The 8,769-nt window shown below is 43.7% G+C and overlaps 1 long non-coding RNA gene across 1 annotated transcript; it reads right to left on the reverse strand.

The window, feature by feature from the left end:
• Window positions 1-6,519: 6,519 nt before the first annotated feature.
• LOC121143482 lies at window positions 6,520-8,331 on the reverse strand. Its single transcript, XR_005880671.1, has 2 exons — window positions 8,253-8,331; window positions 6,520-6,817 (listed from the first exon to the last, which is right to left on the reverse strand). It is a non-coding gene; the product is annotated as an uncharacterized LOC121143482 (long non-coding RNA).
• Between the last annotated feature and the right edge of the window lie 438 nt (window positions 8,332-8,769).

Consider the following 8,769-nt stretch of genomic DNA (forward strand, 5'->3'; position numbering starts at 1 on the left):
GGTACCCCTGGGATTAAAGGTGTGTACCACCACCATCCAGCTCTTTTTTTTTTTTGAGGAATATTTTCTTGTAACCTAGACTGATCTCCAATTGACTATGTAGTTGAGAATGACCTTGAACCTCTAAAAAAATTTCACAACTATCTATCTATCTATCTATCTATCTATCTATCTATCTATCTATTTTGTGGTAGGGGGCCTGCACAAGTTACAGCACATGTGTGGAGGTCACAGGACAACTGTGGGGAGTCAGTTCTCTCTTTTTATCTTATGGAACCTGGGGATTGAACTCAGGTCATCAGGCTTGGGGGAAGTTCACTGAGCCACCTCTATTACCTGTAACCTGGAGTAGCAGGTGGTTCTTCAGTTACAGGGTCCTGAGTGGGAAGTGCCTCGGAATAAAAGACAAAGAAGATAGAACATGTGGGGTCGGGAGGTCTTATGTAAGTTATATCTTCTTGTTGTTGTCCTTCCTTCCTCCCTCCCTCCCTTCCTCCCTCCCTTCCTCCCTCCCTCTCTCCCTTCCTTCCTTTTTTCCTTCCTTCCTTCTTTATTTCTTTTTTTTTCAGACAGGGTTTCTCTGTGTAGCTTTGGAGCCTGTCCTGGAACTCTCTTCATAGACCAGGCTGACCAAAAACTCACAGAGATCCTCCTGCCTCTGCCTCCTGAGTGCTGGGATTAAAGGTGTGTGCCACCACCACTGTCACCACCACCACCTGGTCTACAAGCTGTATCTTATGTCAAGCAAGTTTATTAAGAAGTATAGAGTCTCGCTGGGCAGTAGTGGCTCATGCCTTTAATCCCAACACTCAGGAGGCAGAGGTAGGAGGATGTCATTGAGTACCAGGCCAGCCTGCTCTACAAAATGAGTTCCAGGACAGCCAGGACTGTTACATAGAGAAACCCTGTCTCCAAAAACAAAACAAAACAAAAGTATCTTATGTACTATTTACAGAGGAGGAATGGGATGATGTTGGCAGAATATCTGGTGTCATTCTTCAGGCACCTTTGTCTTTTTGTTTGAGACACTGTCACCTGTTAGCCTGGGGATCTGCAGAGTGGGCTGGACCAGCTGGCCAGCATGCTTCCAGAGTTCTTGCTATCTTATCTCTCATTTCTCCATAACTGGGATTAGAAGCATGCTCACCAGTCAGGCTTTTCACCTGAATTCTGGTTAACCAAAGTCAGGTCTTTATGTGTGTGAGGCAGGGGCTTTACCAACTGAGACTTGTACCCAGCCTATGTCTAGTTTATTGACAAGTACTATGAAAATCTGCCTCTAGACACATGAATTCTTTGGTTTTCCTTTAGTTGAAAACAGATTTTTCCCCTCACATAATATATACTGATTATGGTTCTCCCTCCTCTACTCCTCCCAGCTCCTCTCCTTCTCCCCTCCCATCTAGATCCACCTCCTTTCTGTCTCATTAAAACAGGCTTCTATGGGATAGCAATAAAATAAAATAAAAAAGACAAAAACTAACATATTGGGATTGGGCAACACAAATGAAAAGCAAAATGAAAAGATCCCAAGAGACGGCACAAGAAACAAAGACCCACTTGTTTGCACACTCAGGAATCCCACAAGAACACTAAACTGGAAACCAATATATATAGTAGGGTAAAAGGAAAGAAAAAATATAAAGTCAAATAAAAATAAAAAATAACAAGATAAAACTTTAAAAGAGAAGGGGTTGAGGAGCTCTGACATGATGTTATGAAACCTCCAAAGATGTGTTGAATTCATTTTCAGTTGGCTGTCTACTGCTGCTGGTCATGTGGCCTGCCTGTTTTTTAAATTAATTAATTTTTAACTTTTATTTGATTTGTGGATTTCACAATATGCATTCTGATTCCACTTATCTCCCTATTCCCTAAAATCTGCCCCTTGCAATCTCCCCCAAAATCAAAGCCAATTTTAAAAGAAAAGCCAAAACATGAAACCAAACAAAACCAAACGAACAACAAAACAAAACAAAAGTTGGAGAATCTTGTCATGGAAGTTGCAGTCACAAAGTTTACTCTTCAGACAATAAACATTTACTTGCAAGTGTTCATCACCAGAATCATTTGTCTGGCTTGAGACCTCTGGTTTCTGCTACACCACCAATAATGGGTTCTCACTGAAGCTTCTCTCGAACATCCTGTTGTTCTGTGTCATGGAGATCCTGCTGTTTTGGATCTGTAGATTCATCCCCTTCTCATGATTCAACAGTTCATAGATTTGGTGGATGGTGGGGTGGGCTAACTCATAGCCCTTGTTCTGGGCCTGGCTGGTAGCTGGACTGATCAGCCCACCAGCTTTCCCTCATGGTCTCCACTACCCAGGCAAGCTCTCCAGTGCTGCCTCATCTAGCTCATCCAATGCAGCCTCAACAAGGGGCAGAGCAGTTCTGCTCACAGGTCCTCAAGTCATCTACACTCACATCACCCTGGGCCGGCTCTACTATCATCTAGGCAAGGTGCAGGACCCTCTTTCCCATTTGCTGTAGAGGACATAAGAGGGGGTTGGGGTCACCTCTCCTGCTGTCATGCCCTCAAAGCTGGCTAACATGCACCCCACTCCCAACAGGGCCAGCTCTAGGTGCTGCCCAAGTGTGGTGCTAAACTGTTCCCCTGTGTGTCACAGTTGGTGAAGGGTAGGGTTAGTTCTCTCACGGCCCCAGCCCAACTCTCTCCTGCCACAAGTAGCAAGGGGTGGAGGGGTAGGCATCTTTCCCTCGTCCCTGCCACTTCATGGTGGGGAGACAGGGTCTGCTCTATTGCTCTTACACCCTTAGGGCTGGCTCACCTGTATTCTTGACACCAGGGTCAGCTCTAGTACACTGCGCACATTTGGGGTGGGAGTGTGGGGTGTGCAGAGCCTGCTCTCTCATGAGCTGCGGCTAGAAAGGGTCCCACTCTTAGGATCCTGGGGTCAGCTTTCTCACCTGCCACAAGAGGTAATGGGTGAGGTGGGGAGGGCATCTTTATCTCATCTATGCCACCACATGGCAGAGGAGACAGGGGTGGGGGGAGGTGGGGTCAACTTTCTTGCTCTCACACCCTGGCTGCTCTGCTCACCTGCATCCCCCTGAGCCAGCTGCAGGTTCAGCTCTAGTATGCTGCCCAGGTGAGGTGCACGGTGGGGCCATCTCTCCTGAGTGTGTGTGTGGGGGGGGGGGGAAGCTCTCCCGTTAGGGGGCAGTGCCAGAGCTGCTATTGCATTATCCAGTGGGGGGTGGGGCCAGGTGTCCAAGGCATAGTAGAGCGTGGGCTGACTCAGTACAGCATGGTTCCGGTGAGGCCTTGTGTTAACACAAGTCATGGACATCATCACTGATCCCAGTTGCAGCATGGCTTTTGGCAGGAGCTCTGACCCAGACATTACCACAGCCAGTTGGACAGCACAGGTCACCCAGATTTGTATGGCAGCCAACCTTTAAGAACAGTTTGTTTCCCCAGTGAGACTCCCTTGGAGGAAACTAAGTTTTCACTTACAAATAGTTATCAACTGGCAATTGTTTCTGGGTTATGGGTAGGAGCTTGGGTTCACTTTGCCTTTCAGCTCTAGAACCCTAACTAGTGCAGACCCATGCAGGTCTGTCTGTGCATGCTGCTTCAGTCTCTGTGAGTTTACATGTATTCTCTGTGAGTTTACACGTGTTACAATCATGTTGCATCTGGTTTACGGCTGAGCGTTCGAAAGTCTCATTCTCTGCATATTGTCTGGCTGTGGTCTCTGTATTTGTTCCCATCCTTTGTAGGAGGAAGCTTCTCTCATGATTGTTGATCAAGGTACCAGTCTATGAGGCTAATACATAGGGATGAAGGCTCTGTATAGGCACCAGCTCGATTTTAATGAGTTTTGTAAGTGTTGTCTTCAGCAACGTGGCCTTGTCATCAGTTTGTGGAGAGCAAACGATAGTCTTGGCAACAGCCTAACTTGTCTCAGGGAACCTGTTGGCCAACAAATCAATTAGATGTAACCCACTCCCAGGATTGGAAGTTCATTTGGTGATAAGAGATGTTCAGTTGGGGCATTCTTTCCTCATTATTTTGCAATTTCATTTAGATCATCTTCATATATGTATATATTGGAAACGTCTAGTGCATTAGGTTTCCATACTACCCTCAAATAGCCCTTAATTTTAGCTATTTCTCCCCATATTCCCCTTATGTTTCCCTCTTTCTTCCTCCTCCCCTTTTGATCCTTCTGTTACAGTTTCCTTCATATTCTATTCCACTTTTCTAGGGAAATCTACTCTCTCCCAACCCCCATCCCTAGTTCCCTATTCCATATGTGATCTTTGTGGTTCTTGGTTATCATTGACTTAATAGTTAATATCTACATATAAATGAATACAAATTATATTTGTCTTTCTAGATCTGGGATACCTCAGAATGATCTTTTTCTAGTTCCATCCATTTACCTGCAAATTTCATGATTTCTTCTTTATTTTCAAGACAAGGTCTCTCTGTGTCACCCTGGCTGTCCTGGAACTTGCTCTGTAGACCAGGTTGGCCTCAAACTCATAGAGACTGGTCTGCCTCCACCTACCAAGTCCAGGCGTTAGAGGCATACACCAGCACTGCATGGCTCATCATTTCATTTTATTTAATAGCTGACTAATACTCAATTATGTAAATATACCATATTTTCTTTATCTACTATCTTGTTGAGGGACATCTAGGTTGTTTCCAATCTCTCACTATTATGAATAGAACAGAAATGAGTATGGTTGAGCAAGTGTTTTTGTGATTGGATGAAGTGATCTTAGGTATTTGTCCAGGAATGGTATATCATTGCCACTTTGAGACAGTTTTGAGACTGGCCTCAAACTTGTGATATAGCCAAGAATCACTTTGAACCCTTAACTTTCCTGCTTCTCCCAACTGCAAGGATTGAAGGTGTATACCACCACACTCACTCGATTTCACTAGCCTTACCCATATCCTAGAAAGCAAGGGGATTCCTGCTAATAAGCTAGGAATGGGCTAGCCAAAACTTAAGTTATAGATGGTACCAGTTAGGGGACAATACTATAGAAGAGTAAGTTCTCACAGACTTCCACTTATAAAATTATATGACAACCAATGTATGATGTCATTTCTCCCACAGGTTTGGCTTTCTAGGGGAGGATGATTCTGTTTATTATCTAACAATTGTAGGATTCTACATTCCTTATGATGCTGAGTCCTATTGATTGGAGGGTAGTAGTGCCAAAGGCAACTATCAGGTTTCCTCCTCTAGCTGAAATGAAAGGCACAGAGAGACAATGTCTAGTCACTGGGGTTACAAAGCAGGTTATCACTACAAAGTAGGACCTAGAAAATCTATAGAGAAACCCAAAGAATTTTCAAAGACAGCTTGTGCTAGCTAGGTCTTATGTCAACTTGACACAACCTAGAGCAGTGGTTCTCAACCTTCCTGATTCTGTGACCCTTTAATATAGTTCTTTGTTTTGTGGTAATCCCCAATCATAGAATTATTTTCATTACTACTTCATAAATGTACTTTTGCTACTGTTATGAATTAATATGTAGACATCTGATAAGCAGGATAGTTTTAGATGACCCCTGTGAAAGGGCCATTTGACCACCAAAGGGTCTTGACCCACAGGTTGAGAACCATTAAGCTAGAGTCATCTGAGAGGAGAAAACTTCAATTAAGAAAATGTCTTCAAGGCAGGTGGTGGTGGCGCATGCCTTTAATCCCTGCACTCAGGAGGCAGAGGCCAGCCTCAAAACTGTCTCAAAATGGCAATGATAAAGAGGGAGCATTCCTCAGCCATGTGCCTACTGCTCTACTCCTTTTGCTGTCGACTTTCTTTGCGAGAAGCAAGAATACACGCTGATTGTATTGCCATCTCATCACTGTGGCAAAATATTTGACAGAAGAAACTTGAGGAAGGGCTTACTTGAGCTCACACTTGGAGTGTACAGTTCACCATGAGGGTGAAAGCTTGGCAGCAGGAGTATGATACCGCTGGTTGCACTGTACCTGTTCATTGGGATACACAGAGAGATGAAGGCTGGTGCTCAGATCCCTTTTATTGAGTCCAGGATCTCAGCCCATGACAGTCCAGTCCACATTATTAAACCTCTCTGGGAATGCTTACACACACACACACACACACACACACACACACACACACACACCTCTTCTAGATGTGTCTTCGAGATGACTATATATCCATTGAGTTGACAGTGGAGAGGAACCACCCCATGATAATTGTGCAGTGTGATGTGTCCTGATTCTGAAAGCAGATTCAAATGTGGACTATAACTAGTTTCCATGGAGAAGAATCACTTGTCTAGTATCCCAGTGTAGCCTGGTTGCCACCAGGTGGCAATGGTGCTACATTAAGGACTCAGAGCTGATAATGCTTTGAAGAGGGAAATCATGCTAGCTCCCTCAGCCACTATGGCCCCTTTGTATTTAAAGGGAAAGACCAATGGAAAGATCTGGTATCTTGCCTATCAGCAGTGGTTGTCCTTTGGGGAGTGTTATTTTTTTTTTGTCTCTGAATCAACAACTTAATAGAATAAGTTTATTTTGGTTCAGGGTTTGAGGTTTACAGCAGCAGGGAAGGCTTTGACTACGGTGGTAGAGCATGATACAGCTGTGTGCTCACATCTGGGCAGATCAGGAGGCAGAGAGTTGGTGGGCTGGTGCTTGGCTCTCTTTTCCTTTTTCTTCGATTTTGGCAGGTCCTCAGCCCATGGGTGGAGTCACCCATATTCAGGGCAGGTCTTCTCTTCTCAGTTCATCTTTGGATGTGCTCTCACTAATGTTCTCAGAAGTGCATCTCCCAGGGTTCTAAATGCAGTCAAGCTGACAACAAAAATGAGTCATTACATTTCTTTTAGAAAATGCAATAGAAAAAAAATCCCATGTCTGAGACAAAGAGGCCAAAATATAAAACACAATGAAGACATGGAGCTTTTGCTATAGGTTTTCTTCATTCTGCCCCTGTGTGTAAAACACTTTTTAGATTTATGCCTTTATTATTTATATGCATGGGGAATATATGTGTACTTGTGTGTTGGGATACCTTCAGAGGCCAGGAAACGGCAGCAGATCCCTTGGAGCTGGAGTTGCAGATCTTTGTGAGCTGCTGAATGTAGGTGCTGGTCTCTAAACTCTAGTCCTCATAAATTAGCAACAGGCACTCTTAACCACTGAGCCATCTCTCCTTAAGTGCCTACCTACATCTCCTGCCCCATGAAAAGTATTTTTAAAAGATTTATTTTATCTTTACTTATGTGTCTGTGTGGGGTATGTGCATGGGCCCAAGGAAGCCAGAGGCTTTCCACTCCCTTGGATCTGGATTCACGGGTGTTTTATTTCCCAACTTGAATTCTGGGAACTGAACTCAGGTCTTCTGTAAGAGCAGTATTGATATCTAACTACTAAGCTGTCTCTCCAGCTTCATACAACTAGTTTTTAGATGAATTAAGGTGGAATTTGATGTGGTTCAGTAAGTACCCCAACTTTATTCTTTGTGAGAAATTTAGCTTTGTTCTTCCTTGGATGTTAGTTTTATTCTCTAGTCAAGGTCTATGGTTCCAAGATGGCTGTCGATAACACCTGGGAACTCGTTCTTGTTCACATCTGCAGAAAGAACTCCACTGCTATTGTGATAGAGCCCCACCCTTCTCTAACTAGACTGCCTTAGGTCCACTGACCACCTCTAAATCAATGCCTCTGGCTGAGGGAGTCTATGCCCTAATTAGCTGGAGTTAGGACTAATTGATCTGTGGAGAGGTATGGGGAACACCTTGACTAACTGTGGGGTTTGTCAAACTCATGGAAGCGCACAGCTGCCACACTGGTTGAAGATGAATATTCAGAGATAACTAGACACACTGGTATAGACCTTTTTAGATGTGAACCGCTGACATACACACCACTTTTTAGACTATGATTATTTCTAATTAAAAAAAAAGACTGGAAACAACCCAAATACTCAGTGATAGGGGAGTAACAAAATAGAAGACTGTATACTCATTTGCAGGTTTAACTTTTTCAAAGTCTGGAAATTAGTTGGAGGTAAAATAGATGGAAAATAGTAAGGTTAATATGGTAGGTTTTCTGTTGAATAACTTCAGGTAATAATGAAAAACCAGGACTAGAATCATAACAGTTATTTTAAAATTTACAAAACTTGCTTGTAGAGTCTGAGGAAATGCTTACGGAAGATCCCAGATTCAAATAGTATGCAAAAACAGAGCATTTATTATACCATCATGCATGTGGGGTCACTCACCTGAACAAAATGGTGATGACCCCCAGAGGGACATGCAGGCTCCTTTTAAGCATAGCCTAGGGGAATTTCAGGAGCAATTAGGTCATCTCAAACGTAATTGGTTAAACAAGCAGCTGTTACACTAGTTTATTTCTGATTGGCTGAGGTTTAGTTTTTATCATTTTTTAATTCATCTGTATAAACTTGGATGTGACCCAAAAGAGGCCTGCTGGGTTTGTCCTTGAGACACTGTGAAGCTGACTAAGGGCCTCTGTTTGTGTTCTCCCTCAACCCTGAATGTAAGGGCCTTGCAGATAAATGACCCTTTGTTGGAAAAGACACCTGTGTATCCTTCTCAGAAAACCGAAAGTTAAATTCAATTGTAAAAAGTGGGAGAGTTTAACCCCTTCATGCTTATTTTCTGCAGTTAATCTACTGTGCTTTTTAGAACTCTAGAACTTGCTGGGCGGTGGTGGTGCACGCCTTTAATTCCAGCACTCGGGAGGCAGAGGCAGGCGGATCTCTGTGAGTTCGAGGC

The sequence above is a fragment of the Mesocricetus auratus genome, unplaced genomic scaffold (genome assembly GCF_017639785.1).
Source record: "Mesocricetus auratus isolate SY011 unplaced genomic scaffold, BCM_Maur_2.0 Super-Scaffold_100013, whole genome shotgun sequence".
Classification (NCBI taxonomy): Eukaryota; Metazoa; Chordata; class Mammalia; order Rodentia; family Cricetidae; genus Mesocricetus; species Mesocricetus auratus.